Consider the following 16,389-nt stretch of genomic DNA (forward strand, 5'->3'; position numbering starts at 1 on the left):
CCGGCCCAATCATTTTCTTAACCATATCTGTCTCTAATACAAACTTGTATTTTCTGAAGAATTAATGATCATTTTTAATATTTTCATAAAACTGCATGCACTATGACACTGGTTGAAAGCTTCAACTGACTCTCTTGTCTGTAGATTCAAACATTTCCCATATCTAATTGTTGATAAGTAGTAAGGAAAAAAGTATGCCAGGCTGAAGAGGAGCTTTTTTTGGTTGGTTGTTTGTTTACTGTGGATATACTTTAGTCTTTTTTGTTTAAAACTGAAACTCTTGGAATTCAAAATTAACATCCTTGCCAGTGAGCTTCTTATAGACATCAGAAAAAGTCTCAACCCCGTGTTCCACATTGTTCTGCTGTGCTTTGTCTGAATGAACTTTCATCAGCCGGCTGCCATCCAGTTTCATGCATATTCTCTTGTGCATAATTTCACTTGGGAAAAGCAAGTCCTCAAGGATGGTACCATGCATGGCTGTCAGAGTACGGCTCCTGGGACACTTTTGCTTATTGTTTGTATGGCTTTTTTGAGTTGCCTTAGGCAGAATTCTCCTCTGAACAATGAAAACAACATTCTTCCCCACTGAACTTTTTCTCCAATTCATGTACTAGCCAGATGTGGATTTTCTGGAAAGATTCAGTTGAGGAACAGGAACAAAGATGATGATAGCTTTCTGACCACCACCAACTTCAATTTCCTTGGCTGCCATAATTTTCAGCTCCCTGAGCTGAGCCTGAGGTCCAAGTTCATCTCCAGCTTCAGAAGTGCCTGGAAGAGCTACACTCGAACATACTCAGCTTCCCGCAGCTGGGCTTCACGATCTTGGCGCTCTAACTGAGCGTGGCCTCCTTTCTGAGCTCTGGCTTAAGAAGGGGCCCAAGTATTACAAAAGCCTCTCAAATTCCAGCAGCCTGAAGAGATTTCTTTAAATTCAACATCAGCTTAATCATAAAAATTTTGCAGTTTTGTCATTCAAACTGCATGTTTAAAAATTATATAAAATTGACAGGAAAGCTCTATTTTGATTCATAGAATATCACAGCCTATTCAGATGCATTTCTGAATTATGTGTACAGTACAACCAATTCCATGTACAATTTTCCTTGATAGGTTTCAAATTTAGTTTTAAAAAGTTGTTTTACCTTGACGTCATGTTGTTCCAAAAATTGTAAACGTATTTATTACCTTAAATAATTTTATCTTCAATGTTGATCTTTCTAACTTAATCTACAACATCCATTAGTCAGATGTTTCACCATTAATAGAACAAATTTCCAAATTTAGTTTGTTTTCAATAATTGGGTGAAAAATGCAAACCCTTATAGATATTAATTCTAGAAGTTAACTTTTCTATTTGAACCATCTCAGAACATGGATATAAAGCTGGCACCCCTTTAACTGTCTGCAAATTTCTTTTTAATGGAGACAACACACTAACAGCTATCGTATTACTTTTTGTATTGCACAAGAAAACGTGGTATAAAAAATGAGCAAACTGAATTTAGAAGAGCAGTCACTTGATCTAAAAGAAGAGTCATGATTTGGCTGGGCGCAGTGGCTCACTTCACACCTGTAATCCCAGCACTTTGGGAAGCTGAGGCGGGCGGATCACGAGGTCAGGAGATCAAGACCATCCTGGCTCACACGGTGAAACCCCATCTCTACTAAAAATACAAAAACAAAATTAGCCAGGTGTGGTGGCAGGCGCCTGTAGTCTCAGCTACTTGGGAGGCTGAGGCGGGAGAATGGCATGAACCCGGGAGGCGGAGTTTGCAGTGAGCCGAGATCACACCACTGCACTGTAGCCTGGGTGACAGAGCAAGACTCTGTCTCAAAAAAAAAGAGTCATGATTCACAGAGGGATAGGCAAAAGCACCTAAGGCCATGGCACATGTTAATTTATCATTATAAGTCACAATCTTAAAATAACTACCAACACTGGAGGTAGATCCTGATGCTCCCATACACTTGTGCCTTCTGGTTTTCAAGTGGTCAGTGATAATATTATGCCTTCTCCCACACCTATAATAAAGTCAATAAATATCTTCTACAAGTTAACCTTTATCATCAACTTTCTTGTGGGTTTTTTTTGGTTTTTTTGTTTGTTTGCTGTTTTTTTTTTTTTTTTTTTTTTTGAGACTGAGTTTCACTCGGTTCCCCAGGCTGGAGTGCAGTGGCACGATCTCGGCCCACTGCAAACTCTGCCTTCCACGTTCAAGCAATTCCAGTGCCTCAGCCTCCTGAGTAGCTGGGTTTACAGGCACGCGTCACCACGCCCACCTAAATTTTTGTATTTTTAGTGGAGAAAGGATTTCACCACGTTGGCCAAGCTGATCTTGAACTCCTGATCTCAAGTGATCCAGCCACCTCGGCCTCCCAAAATGCTAGGATTACAGGCATGAGCCACTGCACCCGGCCTATCATCAACTTTCTTGAGAAATTAACATTCATTCAGTAATTTTTCAACAACAAGCACATTTTTTAACTCATTGATGTTAAAATAATATTAAAAGTCACTGCAAAATAGAAAAAATATTACTAAACAATGAAACAAATAGTTGCAGATTTCACCACACAGTAATTGACAAAACCACTGTGGCAAGAACATTCAGATTATTTTCTATTATAATGTGAGCGATATGGAGGAAATGATGCACAGCATAGAGAATATAATGTGTACATTACAGTGTACACTCATTTCCTCCACATGCCTCATATACACCTGACTAGTTTCCATTTTTCCAAGTGATCCTGCCAGCTGGAGACCTGGCAGTCCCAGGAGTCACATAGGCCTTGGCACAAGCCACAGCCCTCTTTCAGGTACCCTCTGTGGCCAGCCCGGGCAGCAGCATCAAATACCCCACTACCACCCGAGACCAAAAGAATTTGCAAGCCCAAGCTGCTCTTCCCTAAGCATCCAGCTTACTGCCCTTGAGGACAAGGTATTAAGTTATTTCATGCCAGGGTCCAGACAAGGGAGTCATCATGGCTGGATGGACTTTTAGATTTAACTACGGACTAAACTCAAGTGTCTTCACTACATATGTTTCTCTCATTCGACCAGAGGAGTCTATGGCAAAAGGTGGAAATACAAAGTAGAGGTTTACCAAAATACATTTCCGTGTATTTTTAATGTCACTATTAATAACATTTTATTAAAAATAAAGAAATCAGGGTAAATGCTAAACTACCCAGGAAAGACAACAGGCACAAACTTAGACCTTCTCCCACAAACCAGAGCACATGGTCATCAGAGAGACAGGCACCTCCTAGCCTGGCCTATCAAAGCTTTGCAGCCTCCTGGCCACAATGATTGGTTCCAAGTTGAACACACATGACTCTTCTTGAACCAATGAGAATCAAGCTCCAGATCTTTTGCTGGGAATCTTTTTTTTTTTTTTTTTTTTAGACGGAGTCTAGCTCAGTTGCTCAGGCTGCAGTGCAATGGCACGATCTCAGCTCACTGCAACCTCCACCTCCCGGGTTCATACAATTCTCCTGCCTCAGCCTCCCAAGTAGCTGGGATTACACTCAACTGGGATTACAGCCTGAGCAAGGCCCAAGACAGGAATGAAAACGTTTGTTAAGCCATCTTAGGATGTACACAGTGCTTTTCATAGTGCAGCTATCACTCCAAGCCCATTTTAAAGGCTTGAGCAGTTGAAAAGGACAAAGAGATGATCTGCTGGTCAACAAATCTCAAATATTTATCTAGCAGGGATGGTTTAACATACACAAGTCAATAAATATAACACATCACATAAACATGTGATCTAAATAGATGCAGAGGAAGCATTTGAAATCCAGCATCCCTTTATGATAAAAACTCTCAACAAGCTAGACATAGAAGGGACCAACCTCAAAATATTATAAAAGCCATATGTAACAAACCCACAGCCAACATCATCCTGAATGGGGAAAAGCTGAAAGCATTCCCCATGAGAACAGAAGCAAGATAAGGATTCCCACTTTCACCACTCCTGTTCAACATAGTTCTGGAAGTTCTAGCCAGAGTTAATTAGGCAAAAGAAAAATAAAGGGCATCCAAATTGGAAAGGAGGAAGTCAAACTATCACTGTTTGCAGATGAGATGATTGTATATCTAGAAAATCCTACAGACTCCCCCAAATAATCTTAGATTTGATGAATGAATTCAGTAAAGGATCAGGTTACAAAATCACGTATACAAATCAGTATCACTGCTATACACCAACAACCACCAAGCTGAGAATTAAAAATCAAGAGCTCAATCCCTTTTTACAACAGCTGAAAAATAAAATAAAAAAGTAATGTAGGCCTGGCGCAGTGGCTCACACTTGTAATCCCAACACTTTGGGAGGCCAAGGTGGGTGGATCACGAGGTCAAGAGATTGAGACCATCCTGGCCAACATGGTGAAACCCCGTCTCTACTAAAAATACAAAAATTAGCCGGGCGTGGTGGCATGCACCTGTAGTCCCAGCTACTTGGGAGGCTGAGGCAGGAGAATTGCTTGAACCTGGGAGGCAGAGGTTGCAGTGAGCTGAGATCTCGTCACTGCACTCCAGCCTGGTGACAGAGCGAAACTCCATGTCAAAAAAAAGAAGTAAAGTAAAATACCTGGGAATATACTTAGCCAGGGAGGTGAAAGATCTCTGCATGGAAAACTACAAAACACTGCTGGAAAAAATCATAGATGACACAAACAAATGGAAATGCATCCCACGCTCATAGATTGGAAGAATCAATATTATGAAAATGACCATACTGCCCAAAGCAGTCTACAGATTCAATGCAATTCCCATCAAAATACCAACAGCATTTTTCACAGAACTAGAAAAAACAATTCTAAAATTTATATGGAATCAAAAAATAACCCAAATAGCCATGGCAATACTAAGCAAAAAGAACAAATCTGGAGGCATCACATTACTAAACTTCAAATTATACTACAATGCTATCATTATCAAAATAGCATGGTACTGGTATAAAAGTGAGCACATAGACTAATGGAACAGAATAGAGAACCCAGATATAAAGCCAAATATGTCCAACCAACTGATCTTTGACAATGCATACAAAAACAGAAATTGGGGAATTGACACCTTATTTAATAAATGGTGCTGGAAAAACTGACAAGCCACAAGAATTAAACTGGATCCTCATCTCTCACCTTACATAAAAATCAGCTCAAGATGGATCAGAGACTTAAATGTAAGACCTGAAACTATAAAAATTCTACAAGATGAAATTGAAAAAACTCTTCTAGACATCAGGCTAGGCAAAGAATTCATGACTAAGACACCCATAAGCAAATGCAACAAAACCGAAAATATATAAAGGGGACCTAATTAACTAAAAAGTGTCTGCACAGCAAAAGAAACAACCAGCAGAGTAAACAGACAAGCCACAGGGAAAATATTTGCAAAGTACACATCCAGCCAAGGACTAGTATCCAGAATCTACAAGAAACTCAAACAAATCAGCAAGAAAAAAATAATAATAATCCCATTAAAAAGTGGGCAAGGGACATGAATAGACAATTATCAAAAGAAGATAAATAAATGCCCAACAAACAATGAAAAAATGTTCAACATTTCTAATCATCAGGGAAATGCAAATCAAAACCACAATGAGATACCACCTTACTCCTGCAAGAATGACCACTATTAGAAATTCAGAAAACAACAGATGTTGGTGTGGATGCAGGAAAAGGGGAATGCTTATACACTGCTTGTGGGACTGTAAATTAGTACAACCTCTATGTAAAGCAGTATGGAGATTCCTCAAAGAGCAAAAAGTAGATCTACCATTTGATCCAGCAGTCCTGCTACTGGGGATCTACCCAGAGGAAAAGAAATCATTATATGAAAAAGACACTTGCACACACATGTTTATGGCAGCACAACTCACAATTGCACAGGTGTGGAACCAACCTAAGTGGCCATCAACTATTAAATGGATAAAGAAAATGTGGTATAGATCACCAAGGAATACTACTCAGCCAGTAAAAAGAATGAAATAATGTCTTATGCAGCAACTTAGATGGAGCTAGAAGACATTGTTCTAAGTGAAATAACAGAGGAGTGGAAAACCAAAAACTGTATGTTCTCACTTATAAGCGGAAGCTAAGCTGTGAATATGAAAAGGCATATAGAGTGACATAATGGACGTTAGGGACTCAGAAGGGGGAAGGTGGGAGTGGGAGGAATAAAAAACTACGTATTAGGTACAATGTACACTACTTGGGTGATAGGTGCACTAAAATCTCAGAATTCGCCACTAGATAATCCATCCATGTAACCAAAAACCACTTGTACCCCACAAGCTATTGAAATATAAATAAATGAGGTAATGAGGAGAAATAAACTAAATAAAATATTCAGAACTTTGAATCGTGTGTGTGTGTGTGTGTGTGTGTGTATAGCACTTGAGCCCAAAAAATTCTCCACTGTCCTGGATGCCATGAGAAAAAAAAAACAAAGAAGAATAAAAGATCTTTGGCTTTTAAGGAATTTAAAGGCAGAGGTGAGTGCATGAGACAGACACAGAAAGCATGGGGGTTCGACTTGCTTTATAACAACTCGCTCATGCGATAACTAACCAGCCTCTGCAAGAAGGACATTAATACATTCATGAGGGCTCCACCCTCATGACCCAATCACTGCTGATTAGGCCCCACCTCCCAACAGTGTTGCACTGGGGATTAAGTTTCCAACATATGAAATTTTTGGAGACACAGTCAAACCATAGCAGTGTGATTCTGGCTGTAACTGCAGTTTCCCTCATTAGAGAACTACTGGATCTTTAGGGAATTAAATGTTTCAGTCCTGATCCAGTTGTGTATGTTCTTTTGAAGTCTCCTGTTTACTGACATGTCAGGCTACCTTGCACCACGTTTCACTGGCTAATTGAGGAGAGTTATCTGTTTCTCTGCCACCGCTCAAAGGCTTCATCGTCATCTACACTTCTAAGCTGTAGTTTTCATTACCCCTCATTTGATACCTCATAGATCTGTGCCTTGGTGGAACTTATGGAGGCTCATATTTCTCCAATTATACTCTGTAAAATTTCCTGCTGCTACAGCCTCTTATTCTCAGCTGTGAGGTCAACGACTACATCAACAATAGGTTTTGGTAAAAAGAGAACAATTTCCAAACTGTTCTTAAAAGTTTCCTAACATTATGAAAGGAAAAAAAAAACCCAAATCTATTCTTACTGGGTTGTGCTAACAAATATCCCTTCACCATCTGCAAAGGTCAGGGTTTTGTTTTCTAACAACATATTGCCCACTTATTAGGATGATAGCAATCAAGTGTAAATGTCACTGAAATAGTATAGACAATAAATGCCATAGAAATCCACTAAAGAGAACTCTCACTTCCCAAGCAGACTTCCATTCATTTGCTCACTTATCCATTCAATGAATATTTATTGATAATCTACACACACCAGGCACTGAGCTAGGCACAGACATAGCCTCTGCCATCGTGGAGCTTTTAGAGACATACAGAAAATAGTCACACAGATATGGAGATAATTACAAAGTGTGGTAAGTGCGATGCAAAAAAAAAAAAAAAAGTGCAGAGAGCTATGAGAAAAAAATAGCCAGCATGCGAATGAAATTTAATTTAGATTTAGACGGAAAGTAAGATTTAATTGGGCTATAGGCAATAAACGAGATTTATTATGATCAGAGTCTAAACAACAAAGAAAATGACTGAGTGTTGAGGCCTCTCAAGAAAGTCCCAAATAATTGAAGACAATTATGATGACTTCTAGGTACCAGCAGGTGGTGACCTCTAACAGGTCAGGGGACAATGCTGTCCCAACATGAGCCCCTCTCAGAAACTTGGGACCTCTTCTGACACAGGTTTGATACTCACCTCCTGCTCAGATTCACTCCCACCAGCGGCGTTCCCCAAACTGTGACGCTGGCGAATCTGTGTTTTGGTGTTGAAACGGGAAAAATTCCCTTATCCCCCTCGTAGGGCATGTGATGAGTCGCTCACTTCTTCGGTGCCCCACTGCTCAAACCCCTAGGGGGAGCATGCAGACGGGCTGGTTGTGGGGCTCCGACCCCACAGCAGTGTCCAGAGATGAATGTTTTACAGCTCCTGGGGCCCCAACGGGCATGTTACAGGGTGGTCTTTTAGTTTAGCCATTTGTAGGCGGCTTGTGTTAGCTCAGTTAGACCCCCTGCCTGATCACAAGAACAGAGGACTTTCTGTATCCCAGGATTTCTTGCCTTGGTGTGTCGGGAATTGGCGGGTTCTTGGTCTCACTGACTTCAAGAATGAAGCCGAGGACCGTCGAGGTGACTGTTACAGTTCTTAAAGGTGGCATGTCCGGAGTTTGTCCCTTCTGATGCTCAGTTGTGTTCGGAGTTTCTTCCTTCTGGTGGGTTCGTGGTCTCACTGGCTTCAGGAGTGAAACTGCAGACCTTCGCGCTGAGTGTTACAGCTCTGTGTCCGGAATTGGTGGGTTCTTGGTCTCACTTCAAGAATGAAGCCGGGGACCCTCGCGGTGCGTGCTACAGCTTTTAAAGGCTGCGTGTCCGGAATTTGTTCCTCCTGATGTTTGGATGTGTTTGCAGTTTTTTCCTTCTGGTGGGTTCGCCGTCTTGCTGGCTTCAGGAGTGAAGCTGCAGATCCTCGCGATGAGTGTTATAGCTTAAAAACGCAGTGTGGCCCCAAAGACTGAGCAACAGCAACATTTACTGCAAAGAGCGAAAGAATAAACTCTCCACAACGTGGAAAAGAACTCCAACAGGTTGCCACTACCAGCGCGGGCAGCCTGCTTTTATTCTCTTATCTGGCCCCACCCACATCCTGCTGATTGGTCCATTTTACGGATAGCTGATTGGTCCGTTTTGACAGAGTGCTGATTGGTGCCTTTACAGTCCCTCAGCTAGACACAAAAGTTCTTCAAGTCCCGGCTAGATTAGTTAGATACAGAGACCTGATTGGTATATTTACAAACCCTGAGCTAGACACAGAGTGCTGATTGGTGCATTCACAATCCCTTAGCTAGACATAAAGGTTCTCCAAGTCCCCACTACACTTAGGAGCCCAGCTGGCTTCACCCAGTGGACCCTCACCGGGGCATGCTGCAGGTGGAGCTGCCTGCCAGTCCCGCGCCTTGCGCCTGCACTCCTCAGCCCTTGGGCGGTCGATGGGACTGGGCGCTGTGGAGCAGGTGGCGGCGCTCGTGGTGGAGGCGCGGCGCTCGTGGTGGAGGCTCGGCCCACGCAGGAGCCCTTTGCGGGGGTGGAGAGAGGCTCAGGCATGGCGGGCTGCAGGTCCCCAGCCGTGCCCCACGGGGAGGCAGCTAAGGCTGGGCGAGAAATCAAGCGCAAAGCCGGTGGGCCGGCACTGCTGGGGGACCCGGCGCACCCTCCGCAGCTGCTGGCCCGGGTGCTAAGCCCCTCACTGCCGCGGGCCGCTCTGAGTGCGGGGCCCGCCAAGCCCACCTCATCTGGAACTCTGGCCCGTAAGCGCTGCGTGCAGCCCAGGTGCAGCCCAGGCGTGCAGCCAGCATGCTGTCACCTCTCATTGGTGTACTGGAAGAACTGGAGGGCACATGGGCTTGGAGAATGAGTGCAAGGTTTTATTGAGTGGAAGTAGCTCTCAGCAGATGGGGGACCCAGAAGGCTGATGGAGTGGGAAAGTGGTTTTATTCCGGGAGTAAGGCAGCTCAGCGGCCCAGGCTTTCCTCCAACTATCCTATCCAAACTCTGAGCCATTGCACCCGTGGATAGCCAGCTGGTGTGCTCTTCCTTAGGTGTGCTCCCCTCAACGTTCTCTCAACCTCCAGCCACTTGTGTGTTTTTCCACCAATGTGTTCCTTTTTACTTCCAGCCACATGTGTGTCTGCCTGCTGGTGGCGGGGGGGTGTTGGGGGGTTTATAGGCACTGGATGGGGGTGTGGCGGCCCGGGGTTGTCTTGGGAAATGCAACATTTGGGCAGGAAAACAGAAGCCTGTCGTCATCTAGGTCCTAGGGCACAGGCCCAGGAGTGAAGCCCTAGCCAGGACCACGCCTTTGCTTTCCCAGCACTTCCCTTCCCCGCTTCTGTATCAGTAACAGTCTCTGAGTACACAAGCGGTTCCATCCAGCGTCCTTGTGCACCAGCACAGGAGCGGGTAATAAGGGAAGTATTGAAGAGAGCCTCATTTGGTCAGTCACTGAGCCCAATTGGCCAGTTACTAAGTAATGATCCCAGTGTTCTTTTCTGTTGTTGAGTACATGGGAAAGGATTGGTCAAGGCTGCCTTTTTCTCTGCCCAGGACCAGCAAAGGGTCAAACAGGAAGAGGACAATGAGCATCAGATCTTAAATCTAAATTTCCTCTCAGTAACCCTACCCTCAATTAAACCAAGTGCACAGTGTTTCCTTACTGCGGGATTTCTCCATGTCTTTTTATGCCTTTGTGTATTGTGAATTTCTAGGAAAGGAGTGTTTTATGCAGTGTTTTCTATTTTTTTTTTTTTTTTTTTTTTTTTTGAGACAGAGTCTCGCTCTGTCACCCAGGCTGGAGTGCAATGGCGCAATCTCGGCTCACTGCAACTTCCCTCTCCTGGGGTCAAGCGATTCTCCTGCCTCAGCCTCCTGAGTAGCTGGGATTACAGGTGTGCATCACCGCACCCGGCTAATTTTTGTATTTTTAGTAGAAACAGGGTTTCTCCATGTTGGTCAGGCTGGTCTCGAACTCCTGACCTCATGATCCACCCGCCTCAGCCTCCCAAAGTGCTGGGATTACAGGCATGAGCCACCGCGCCTGGCCGTTTTCTAATCTTTTATGACCACTGCATTAGGTCGTAAACTGTTTGCCATGCTTCCGGTTTCTCTCACTACAAGAATATACATCTCTACACTGATGAACTCAAGCGAAACGGGCAGAAGTGATACATATCACTTCCTGTTGTCAGTTCTGGGCAAAGCTTTAGCCAGCTCACGTCTTCTCTACTCTCTTTCCTCTCCCATGGCAGAGGAAGCAGCCTAGTCCACATACAGAGTCCTGGAGTAAAGATGATGTAGAACAAACTTGCAGTCATGGCACCATGGACAGGTTGTATGCACAAGAAATAGGTCCTTGTAGTTTAAGCCGTTGAAGTTCCACAGTCATTTGTCATCACAGCATAACTAGCCTGGCAGTTCTCAAAATGCAGTCTTCAAACTCCTGTGGGTCCTCAGACCCTTTCATGGTATCCATTAGGTCAAAACTGGTTGTTGTTTTGTTTGACATGGAATCTCACTCTGTGGCCCAGGCTGGAGTGCAATGGTGCAATCTCTGCTCACTGCAACCTCTGCCTCTTGGGTTCAAGCGATTCCCCTGCCTCAGCCTCCCAAGTAACTGGAATTACAGGTACACACCACCACACCCGGCTAATTTTTCTATTTTCAGTTTTTGTATCTTTAGTTTTGCATTTTAGTTTCACCGTGTTGACCAGGCTGGTCTTGAACTACTGACCTCAGTTGATCCACCCACCTTGGCCTCCCAAAGTGCTGGGATTATAGGCATGAGCCACTGTGCCCAGCCAAAACTATTTTTGCAATAATACTGAGATATCGTTTGCCTTTTTCATCATGTTGACATTTACATTAATGGTGTAAAAGTAATGGTGGGTCTCCATCCATTTGTGTTACTATAAAAGAATATGAGACTGGGTAATTTATAAAAAAAAAAAGGTATATTTGGCTTATGGTTCTTCAGGCTGTACAAGAAGCATGACACCAGCATCTGCTTCTGGTGAGGGTCTCAGGCTGCTTCTACTCATGGTGGAAGGAGAAGGGGAGCTGGCTTCTGCAGAGATCACGTGGCAAGGGAGCAAAAGAGAGGGGAGGTCCCAAGCTTTTTATAAATAACCAGCTCTCTCAGGAGCTAACAGAGTGAGAACTCATTCATCTCCCACCCAAGGAAGGCCTTAACTTATTCATGAGGGATCCACCCTTGTGACCCAGACACCTCGACTGCACCCCACCTCCGACACTGGGGATCGAATTTCATTATGAGGGTTGGAGGGTCAAATATCCAAACTATAGCAATGGGTAAAATGGCTGATCCTTATCACAAATCACAGTAGAATACCAAACTGTACTTAGTAGCCATTGTAGTTTTCACCCCATGCAGTCACAGTTTTTTTAAATGCAAGTTCTTGCCAGGAACTGTGGTTCATGCCTGTAATCCCAGCACTTTGGAAGGCCACGGCAGAAAGATAGCTTGAGCCCAGGAGTTTGAGACCAGCCTGGGCAACATAGCAAGACCCCGTCTCTTCAATAAAGAAAACATTAGGCATGGTGGTGCATGACTGCAGTCACAGCTACTTGGAACACTGAGGTGGGAGGATCACTTGGGCCTGGGAGGTTGAGGCTGCAGTGAAACATGATTATGCCACTGTGCTCCAGTCTGGATGACAGAGCAAAACCTTGTCTCCAAAAATTAAAAAATAAAATCAATAATAAATAAATAAAATATAAGTTTTGCCTTATCACTTAATGCAACAGAAAAAAAGACATTTTTTAAATCTCACTTTTGAGTACACATCTTAATATTCTTTGTGATGAAATATAATGTAGACATAAAGCTCTTTCACTGCATACCAAAATACTGTGGTTTGTCATGAGAAAAAATACTTATGATTGTTTGAGCTACAAACTGAATTAGCTACTTTTCCATTTTTAAAAAATTTCATATTTATGAGGATGACTGACAGACAAATTACAGTTATTCAGACTTAATTATTTGGCAAACATATTCTTGCCAATGATAAACTTCAGATTTTCAAGTGAATCTTAGCATTTTGGAAAACTTTTATCTGACATCGTGAGCTTGATAGCTGCTAATACTTAAATACTTTTTTCCTAATGAGATCAGTGGTAATGTGAATGAATGTGGATTTTTTCATATTATATAAGAAAATGTGCGTCAAGCATGGTGGCTCACACATGCAATCCCAGAACTTTGGGAGGCCGAGGTGGATGGATCACTTGAGGTCAGGAGTTCGAGACCAGCCTGGCCAACATGGCAAAACCCTGTCTCTACTAAAAATACAAAAATTAGCTTGGTGTGATAGCACACACATGTAATCCCAGCTACAGGGAAGCTGAGGTAGGGAAATCACTTGAACCTGGGAGGCAGAGGTTGCACTAAGCCAAGATTGTGCCACTGCACTCCAGCCTCCAGCCTGGGCAACAGAGCGAGACTCCATCTCAAAAAAAAAAATGGAAAAGAAAAGAACATGTGCCGCAACAAATTAGGCTTCAAAGAAGCATACCTCAAAATAATAACAGCCATCTATGACAAACTGACAGCCAACATCATACTGAATGGGCAAAAGCTGGAAGCATTCCCCTTAAGAACAGGAATAAGACAAGAATGCCCACTCTCACCACTCCTATTCAGCATAGTACTGAAAATCTTAGCAAGAGCGATCAGGCAAAAAAAGGAAAGAAAAAGCATCCAAATAGAAAAAGAAGCAGTCACATTATCTTTCTTCTCCAACAATATGATTCTATACCCAGAAAACCTAAGAGCTCCACAAAAAGGCCCCTAGAACGGAAAAAGAGATTTCAGTAAAGTTTCAGGATACAAAATCAGTGTACAAAAATCAGTAGCATTTCTATACACCAATAATGTTCAAGCTGAGAGCCAAACAAGAACACAATCTCATTTACAATAGTCACAAATAAAATAATAAAATAAAAAAAATACCCAGGAATACATCCAACCAAGGAGATGAAAGATCTCCACAAGGAGAAATACAAAACACTGCAGAAAGAAATTATAGATGATACAAACAAATGGGAAAACATTCCATACTCATGCATTGGAAGACTCAGTATCATTAAAATGGTAATACTATCCAAAGCAATCTATAGATTCAACACTATCCCTATCAAACTACCAACATCATTTTTCACAGAATTAGAAAAAAAAACTATTCTAAAATTCATGTAGTACCAGAAAAGAGTCCAAACAGCCAAACAAAAAAAAATAAAGCTGGAGACCTCACATTACCTGTTGTTAAACTATGCTATACAACTACAGTAACCAAAAGAGCATGGTACTGCAGTGTACAAAAACAGACACATAAACCAATGGAGCAGAATAGAGAACCCAGAAATAAAGCCACATGCCTACAACCATCTGATCTTCTACAAAGTCAACAAAAATAAACAATGGGGAAATGACTCCCTGTTCAATAAGTGATGCTGAGATAACTAGGTAGCCATATTCAGAAAAATGAAATTGAACCCCTACCTTTCACCACATACAAAAAAATTAAGAAGAATTAAAAATTTAAATATAAGACCTCAAACTATAAAAATCCCAGACAAAAACCTGGGAAATATTCTTCTCAACATTAGCCTTGGCAAAGAATTTACAGCTAAGTCCTCAAAAGCAACTGCAACAAAAACAAAAATTGACAAGTAGGACTTAATTAGACTAAAGAGCTTCTGCACAGCAAGAGAAACTATCAACAGAGTAAACAGACAACCTACAGAATGGGAGAAAATGTTTGCAAACTATGTACCCAACAAAGGTTTAATGTCCAGGATCTGTAAAGAGCTTAAACAATTCAACAGGGAAAAAAAAAAAAAAAACAAATAGGCAGATTAAAAAGTGGGCAAAATCAGCCTGGGCAATATAGTGAGACCTTATCTCTACAAAAAAAAAAAAAAAGAAAGAAAAATTTTTTAATTAGTCAGGTATGGTGGCATGTGCCTGTACTTTCAGCTACTTAGGAGGCTGAGGTGGGAGAATTGCTTCAGCCCAGGAGGCTGAAGCTGCAGTGAGCCCTGATCACACCACTGCACTGCAGCCTGGGTGACAGTGTGAGACCCTATGTCAAAAAGAAAAACAGTGGACAAAGGACCTGACAGACTCTTCTCAAAAGAAGACATACAAGCAGCCAACTAGCATACAAAAATTGCTCAACATCATTAATCATCAGAGAAATGCAAATCAAAACCACAATGGGATACCATTTCACACCAGTCAGAATGGCTATTATTAAAAAGTCAAAAAAATAACAGATGCTGGCAAAGCTGCAGAGAAAAGGAAATGCTTATATACTGTTGGTGGTAATATAACTTAGTTCAGCCACTTGGAAAGCAGTTTGGAGATTTCTCAAAGGACTTAAAAGAGAATTACCATTTGACCCAGACATCTCATTATATAACCACACAAAAATAAACTGTTCTACAAAAAAGATACACGCAAAAAAGGTACATGTTCATTGCAGCACTGTTCACTATAGCAAAGACATGGGATCGACTTAGGTGCCCATCAGTGGTGAATTGGGTAAAGAAAATGTAGTACATAGACACTGGACTACTACACACTCATAAAAAAGGATAAAATCATATCCTTTGCAGTAACATGAATGCAGCTAGAGGCCATTACCCTAAGTGAATTAACACAGGAAGAGAAAACCAAATACCACACGGTCTCATAAGTGGGAGCTAAACATCAGGTACTCATGGACATAATAGAAATGGAATAATAGACTATATTAGTCAGTTTTCATACTGCTATAAAGAACTGCCTGAGACTGGGTAACTTATAAAGGAAGAGGTTTCATTGACTCACAGTTCAGCATGGCTGGGAAAGCCTCAGGAAACTTACAATCATGGCAGAAGGCAAAGGGGAAGCAAGGCACCTTCTTCACAAGGTGGCAAGAAGGAAAAGTGATGAGTAAAGGGGGAAGAGCCTCTTATAAAACCATTAGATCTCATGAGAACTCACTCATTATCATAAGAACAGCATGGGAGAAACCGCCCCCATGATTCAGTTACCTCCACCTGGTCTGTCCCTTGACACGTGGGTATAATAGGGATTACAATTCAAGATGAGATTTGGGTGGGGACACAAAGCCTAACCATATCATTTCATGCCTGGTCCCTCCCAAATCTCATGTCCTCACATTTCAAAATACAATCATGCCTTTTCAACAGTCCCCCAAAGTCTTAACTCATTCTAGCATTAATCCAAAAGTCCAAGTTCAAAGTATCATCTGAGACAAGACAAGTAAGTTCCTTCCACCTATGAGCCTGCAAAATTAAAAGCAAGTTAGTTACTTCCTAGACACAATGGGGGTACAGGCATTGGGTAAATACACCCATTCCAAGTGGGAGAAATTGGCCCAAATGAAGGACTACAGGCCCCATGCAAATCCAAAATCCAGTGGGGCAGTCAAATCTTAAAGCTCCAAAATGATCTCCTTTGACTCCATGTCTCACATCCAGGTCACACTGATACAAGAGGTGGCCTCCCACAGCCTTAGGCAGCTCTGCCCCTGTTGCTTTGCAGGGCGCAGCCCCCTCCCAGCTGTCTTCATGGGCTGGCATTGAGTGTTTGTGGCTTTTCCAGGCACACTGTGCAAGCTGTCAGCGGAACTATCA

General features: G+C 42.4%; 1 pseudogene; it reads right to left on the reverse strand.

The window, feature by feature from the left end:
* Nucleotides 1-265: 265 nt before the first annotated feature.
* The window catches only part of LOC129034517 (small ribosomal subunit protein eS7-like), a 53,717-nt pseudogene continuing 37,593 nt past the window's right edge, over nt 266-16,389 (reverse strand).

This window comes from Pongo pygmaeus, chromosome 3, assembly GCF_028885625.2.
Source record: "Pongo pygmaeus isolate AG05252 chromosome 3, NHGRI_mPonPyg2-v2.0_pri, whole genome shotgun sequence".
Classification (NCBI taxonomy): Eukaryota; Metazoa; Chordata; class Mammalia; order Primates; family Hominidae; genus Pongo; species Pongo pygmaeus.